We start from the raw sequence: 6,000 nt of genomic DNA, 5'->3' as shown, positions 1-6,000 counted from the left end.
CAATTACATAATCCTAAAATATATATATATATATATATATATATATATATATATATATATTTTCTTGTCAATCAACTGAATACTCCGAATAATTTTCATACTCATATTTCATAAATTATAACCATTCATGATCTTACCTTGTTTCCTGGGAACACCCTCTAGTTTCCCTAGCCTGCTAGCAGTAAAAACCCCAACACCTTGAATTCACAACACCCACATAAATCATGCCAAACACAAATTTAATAACATCCATAACCCAATCTGGGTTCCGAACCACCTACAAACCAAATAACCCTTAAATAATCTACTTACCCTAATTTTGGGATGGTTCCCAAACTTCTCAAATTGAAATTCTATTCCGGTTAAGTTGTAGAGAATCTCCCCAAGATCAACGTGACAGCTTCTGATCGTCAAATTGGGGAGAAATGAGGCTGGATTTGTAGAGAGAGGTCAGAGCAATCGAAACCGAGAGAGAGAAACAGACGAGGGGCAAAATTTTAGCTGGATGCACATTTATAGATGGCTAGCCACGTGGCCTCGTCGACAAATAGAAGAAGAGAGCTCGTCGACGAAAGTAATGAGCTCGTCGACAAACCAAAATAGTCTGAATTACCCCTTTCAGTATCTCTTCGTCGACGAGGCTATGTAACTCGTCAACAAACTGCATATGGGAGTTTGTTGACGAAGCCAGGGCATTCGTCGATGAACCCTGCTTTACCTCCTTAAAATTATCCTTTTTCCTCTTTATTTAATTACTATTATTTTCCAGGTCTTTACATATATGATATGAAACATGAAAGAGTATGAATATGGTATGAGATATGAAAACTTATGTATATGATTATGAAAATGATATGAAAATTTATGAAACTATGTTTATATATATGATTACGAGTACAAACCTATATGTTTTTCCCAATTGATATAATTATTTAAATGAATGTGTTATGATATAACCAAACTCATGTTGCCACACACTGTGAATAATTTATTCCGTCTTACTGAGAGGTGTCTCACCCAGAATTTAAACATTTCAAGAAATCAAGATAGACAAGCAGAGAGAGTTCCAAGGGAGAGGAGACCATAATACCCAGGGTAAGCATTTTTGAGCTAGGGATGTGTTTTGTGTGACCCGCAGAGTATTTTGTGGATTTTTGGGATGTATCTGTATGTGTGAAGAGGTTATAGCACTCTGGTATTGTGTTTTGAGATCCAGACACTCTATGTATTCCGCTGCATGGTTTGTGTGTATTGATAGTCAGATACCCAGTATCCCATTTCGGGTCAGGCTATATTGATATATGGTATCAGGAATATGTGGTAAATTATGGAATGTTATTATTTATTACTGCATGAAAAAAAATGGTAGAAAAATCGGGTCGTCACACCTTTGCTTTGTTATCATTAAAACAAGATTCTAAGCCTTGTGAGGCCAACACCTACCTTTTCGAAAAATTTCCTAGCTGCTAGCTACTTTTCTGACAGCTTTTCGGCGACTTTTTCGATAACTTTTTGGTAGCTTTCCCAATGACTTGCTTTGCTTTGCTGCATTGATACTTTTGCAGCCTATTTCTTTTCTTTACAATGGATACTAAGGATGATGATATGCCTACCAAGGACAGTACATCCACCTCTTCGTATCTGAACCATCCACGCCCTGGCTTATCTATAGCTTAGACTACTCTTATTTAGAAGGTCACCAACATTCTTTTGAATGGTAGCAACTTTCATACCTAGTCAAAGTCTCTTCGCTTATATTTTGGTAGTCGTGGCAAGGCTGACTGGTTGTTAGGAATGGAGTTTTGCCTTACTAATACAGACCTGGCTTACCGACAGTGGTCCATTGACATTTGTGTCATCTTGGGTTGGATATTTACTTCTATGGAAAACTGCCTCTATAGGATGTTCATGTTTCACGATACTGTTTATAAACTTTGATCTGCCTTGACCAAAATGTTCGCCTACTTTGGACTCAGATTTTGAACACATCCCCAGTGCCCTCTTTGCTGCAGGTAACCCTACTACTCTTTTAAATAAGTCTAGCACGCTCGATGGCACACCCATTTGGATACTGGACTTAGGTGCGAATAACCATTTGACTAGTGAGGCATCTCTCATTACATCCCCTGTCCCATTCTTTGGTTCGTAATGTCCACATTGTAGATGGTACTTCCCGTTCCATTCATACCCAAGGCACTGCCTATTTATCCTTGACTCTATTTTTATTCCCAGTTTGTTATGTTCCATAATTTTCCTATAACTTGTTATCTGTTAATTGGGTTCAAAACAAAATAATTGTGCTATGGTTTACTTACCCAACTCTTATCACTTGTAGGACCTGAGTTCAAGGAAGATTTATGGCGAGGGCTTTGAAAGGGACGGGCTGTACTACTTTGGCAATCCGCCTTTCTGTCCTGCATCCTCTTCTGGCTTTCAGGCATCTGTTTTACCTTCTGATGTTTCTGCCATTTTCTCTTTAAAAACCTTGGATTTGTGGCATGCCCGTTTGGGACACACAAACTTTAAATATATTTGTTGGTTGTTTTCATAATTTAATAAAGCTTGCAAGAATTTAAATTCTCAGTGTGCTACTTGCGAATTATCTAAGCATGTTCGTTCATTTTATCCATCTCGTATGCATCATTCTCTTGTAGCTTTTGATATTATTCATAGTGATGTCTGGGGTCCCTTCCCTGTCTCATCACTCACTCAACATCGATATTATGTCACCTTTATTGACGATTACTCTCGTTGTACCTGGGTTTACCTCATGAAAAATAAATTCGAAGTTTTCGCTCATTTAAAGCTTTCATGCGAATGATTAAGACTCAATACAATACCGTGGTTCATATCTTGAGGTCTGAAAATGGCCGTGAGTACCTCAATAATGAGTTTCATGCTGAGTTGTGTCAATAGGGTATTCTCCAATAGCTAATATGCTCCTACACTCCTAAACAGAATGGTGTGGCTGAACACAAAAATTGCCACATCATGTCTATTGTTTGTTGTCTTCTTCGGGGAATGCACGTGCCTAAGTCTTATTGGCCTCACGCCATTCTCTGCAGCCTATCTTCTTAATCGTACCCTGAGTCATGCATTGCAGAATTTTGCTCCACTTCATCTTCTTCACTCTGATAGGTCCCTTTTTTCCCTTCTTCTTAAAGTGTTTGGATGCACCTACTTTGTTCATGACCAGAGTCCTTCTTGGACCAAGCTTGATGATAAAGCCATCCAGTGCATTATTTTAGGGTATTCCTCTATGACTAAGGGATATCGCTGTTATGATCCTATTGGTCGGCACACTTATCACTCTTTTTATGTCATGTTCCATAAGTCTACCCTATTCTACACCGAATCCTCTCCTTCCATATCTCCACCAGTGCCATCTCCACTTCCTCGACCCGAGCCTATCTTTCTCCTATCTGTACCAGCGCCCTCTTCTCCGATGTCATCTTCATCTTCAGAGCCTCCTACCTTTGTCCCCACTAGGTAGGACCATATCTCTCTTATTCCTCAAGTTTACACTCGCTGACCGCACCCTTTGGAGCCTCTACCAACATCTTCACTGAGCTTAGGTATGTCTCTTATAGTCCCTGATCCCCTTGCTCCCTCCTTACGGTATCCTTCTCGAACCCATCAAGCTCCTGATAGACTTTCTTTAGCCTGTTCTACTGACCACCCTATCTCCTAGTATCTTTCTTATCAGGATATTTTGTCGAGTTATCAACCCTTTTGGGGACAGGTTGATGCTATTATCATACCTCACTCAATTCATAAGGCCCTCCAAAACCCCAAATGGGTTGCCACCATAGGTACTGAGATGGAAGCTCAACATCAGCAGCATACCTGGGATCTTGTTCCCCTTCCTTTCGGTGCATGCAAGGTGGGCTATAAATGGGTGTTCATAGTTAAGCACCTTGCAGATGGTACTATTGACAGGTATAAAGCCTCCTTAGTGGCTAAGGGTTTTACGTAGATTCCAGGTTAGGATTTTCATGCTACATTTGCTCCTGTGGCGAAGCTCACTACAGTTCGCCTCCTGATCTCTTTGGCTGCTTCTTTCACTTGGCCTTTGTATCAGCTTAATGTCAAGAATGCCTTCTTGAATGGTGATTTTACTGATACTATTTACATGGATCCCCCTCCCGGTTTTTCTACTCAAGGGGAGTATTCTGGCAAGGTGTGTAAATTGCGCAAGTTCTTATATAGGCTTAAGCAATCACCTTGTGCACGGTTTAAAAGATTTAGTGATGTGGTTCTCTATATGGGATTTATTCAGTGCTAGTCAAACCACACTTGCTTTATTAGGCGTCTCTCCAGTGGTCCTTGCACCATTATCTCTGTCTATATGGATGATATTATTGTTATAGGTAATGACTTGTATAGAATTGCTCAAATTAGAAAGGACTTGCGAGACACCTTTGACATCAGGGATCTAGGACCCCTTAAGTATTTATTGGGCATTGAGATAGCACGCTCCCGTAAGGGCATTTCCCTCTCTCAGTGGAAATATGCCCTATATCTCTTTATGGACACTAATATGTTGGGATGTTGGCCTGCTTCTACACCCCTGGATCCGAATATCTCCCTTTTTGCAGAGTCTGGTGATCTATTGACGTACCCTTCGGCATATTAGAGAGTTGTTGGTTGCCTCATCTATGTGACCAACACTTAGCTTGATTTGGTCTATGCAGTGAGTCTAGTAAGTCAGTTCATGCATTCTCTCCAGACTTCTCATCTTGATGTCGTCTATCACATCTTACGGTATGTGAAGGCCTCACCTGGACTGGGATTGTTCTATTCATCTAGAATACAACCAGGTCTTTTTGTATTTACTGATGCTGACTATGTTGGGTCCAAGACTCACAGACGATCTACCTCATGTATTTGTACTTTCAAGGGGGATCATCTTCTTTCTTGGAATAGTAAAAAACAGACAGTGGTTTCACGTTCTTCTACTGAGGTTGAGTACTGGGCTATGACATAAGGTACCTGTGAGATCCTGTGGCTACTGTTACGCCCTGAACCCTTAAACCCGAGTCCGGTGCGTTATACCTGATAATATCCTGATAAATCATAATCCATAACATACGCAGTGGAAAACATAAACAAAATCTCCATATAACATAATACCAGAGTTTACTAATTCTAATTATAATCCATAATAAATCATCCAACACCTGCATTTCCATAAATACTTAATTCCCAAAACATTTTAGTATTTTCACAATCATTCCTTACTCAACAACCTTAAAACACAAAGACACAAAATATAAATATTTACATTCCCCAAAACTAACATAGGAATATACCATTTTCTTTTTCTATTTCCCAATAATGCTATAAAAACTTTGAACTCTCAATGCTCGATCTTAAGGAAATCTTGAAAAAGAAATCATATTTGGGTGAGACACATCTTAGTAAAGGAAGAAACAATATATTAAACACAGCGTGTGGCCAACATGAGTTTATAAATATCATTTTAATAATATTTGCAAAACGTTATCATAAACACTGAAATCATTCTCTGAGCCTAATCAAACACATGCAAAAGTTTTAATCCACGAGATTACCCAAGGATAGGGGTGATTACCCTCCCATACAAGTAGCACCCCTTTGCTCTGATATCTAGGCAACCCAAAGGTCACAACTGAGGGATACCAGGGCACTCAGCTTACTCAGTAAGCCCTCAAGTGTAAGATTAATCTCGTACTCACACAATTTAACAATAGTTTACCGGCAAAGGCCCTAAGGATAGGGAAATCTACCCGCCCATACAAGTAGGTTCCCTCTATCCTAGTACGTTATGCGACTACTGCCACATTTGTAGCTACTAGTGTACTCGCCTTACTTAGTAAGCCCTCAGGCGAAAGGTACGCCTCGCCTAATCGTAACATGTTCTACATACATACATACTTCTAATATCATAATACATCATTCTTTCTATCATTATTCAATCATACACATATGTTTATATTCATAGCTTAACATTGCATCGCA

Source organism: Malania oleifera, chromosome 9 (genome assembly GCF_029873635.1).
Source record: "Malania oleifera isolate guangnan ecotype guangnan chromosome 9, ASM2987363v1, whole genome shotgun sequence".
NCBI classification, from domain to species: domain Eukaryota; kingdom Viridiplantae; phylum Streptophyta; class Magnoliopsida; order Santalales; family Ximeniaceae; genus Malania; species Malania oleifera.
Note: the sequence above shows the minus strand (reverse complement) of the source record.